We start from the raw sequence: 1,536 nt of genomic DNA on the forward strand, positions 1-1,536 counted from the left end.
GTTTAGTACTCACGTTATAGATGGACGATGTCGAGTTCGAAGGCTGATCATTCAAGACGTATAAAACATTCACAAGATAACCATTACCATAGTAAATACTGTCTCGATAAATCATCAAACTCGAGTTCTCAATAACAAATCGAAAACCATCCAAATCCAGACAAGAAATAGAAATAATGTTTCTGCTAATCGCAGGCACATAGTAACAATTACTTAATTCTAAAACAAGTCCAGAAGTAAGATGCAAATCATAAACGCCAACACACAATGCAGCAACTCTTGCTCCATTTCTGACGCGCAGATCCACTTCTCCCTTAGCCAGCATCCTACTTCTTCTTGTTGGTTTAGTGCTCTATGATGTACTGATTATGAGCTTTGTTCAGATACATTCGATGTATTGATACTTTCTATGTGGTTTTATGAGAGTATTTTATTCATTACATGTTCTTGCATGCTAGATCTGTTATGAAATCCATGTATCATTAGGAATGATACTAAACTCCCTAGTCTTGTGTCGTTATGGGAATAACGACATAATAAGACTAGTATGATGTGTGATTGATGATCACATAGATGATCATAAGTATTGGATACGATCACAATCATAGGTATTCGTTGGAGAACGGAATACTGGATTGACCCACATGAGATTGTCACATGGACTAGCGTCATGACTTGAATCTCATATGACGGTTCCATGATTGGATCCTAAGACCTGAGATATCTACGGAATCCAACATGAGGAGTTGCGTGCTTTGATTACGTCAAACGTCCTGCGTAACAGGAGGACTATAAAGGCGTATATCAGGTACGAAACGAATCATGTACTGGATTGTAGATAGTCAAGACGGGATTTGCACCTCTCGTAAAAGAGAGAGATATCGCTGGCCCCCTCGTGTGAGCGAGACTGTAGAAATGTGTGGCCGCACTATAGACGAACGTCGTCTATTTCAGACAGTCAAAACTCAGTTAACGAGAAAGCAGTCAAATCAGATAAGGTGGCTTGTCCATGCCTTATGTTCGACGTATGATATCGCGATACAAAAAGGATCATCAGCCGGAATCATCACTGGTGTTCGTAAGATAACGAACCAACTCTATTCGAGATAGGTAGTCATAGTGTCTTGCTAGAGACCGCCTATGACTTGTATACCCGAAATAGGGATTTCAGGTTATACTGCTATGTCGAATGAGCCTACAGGGTCACACACGCAGGGAAGGACAAAAACACGAGAGAAAACAACGGAAACCCGAGTCGGACGGGTCAAGCCCCGACGGTCCGGATGCGTGGTCCGTCCGTTCTGGGAAGCAGAACGGACGGTCCACGACAACACGCAGACCGTCCGTTCTATGAGGATAGAACGGACGGTCCGCACTAAACGTAGACCGTCCGTTCTGCCTTACTGGAACGGACGGTCCACGTGCAATTCCGGACCGTCCGTTCCAGGTTCCAGTTTTCCGAAAATTAAACCGAAATTAGGGTAAAATCACTTTATAAGAAGGAGATTAAAAACCCTAACTCGGGAGAGACGAAAG

The sequence above is a fragment of the Tarenaya hassleriana genome, unplaced genomic scaffold (genome assembly GCF_000463585.1).
Source record: "Tarenaya hassleriana unplaced genomic scaffold, ASM46358v1 Cleome61, whole genome shotgun sequence".
Taxonomy (NCBI): Eukaryota; Viridiplantae; Streptophyta; class Magnoliopsida; order Brassicales; family Cleomaceae; genus Tarenaya; species Tarenaya hassleriana.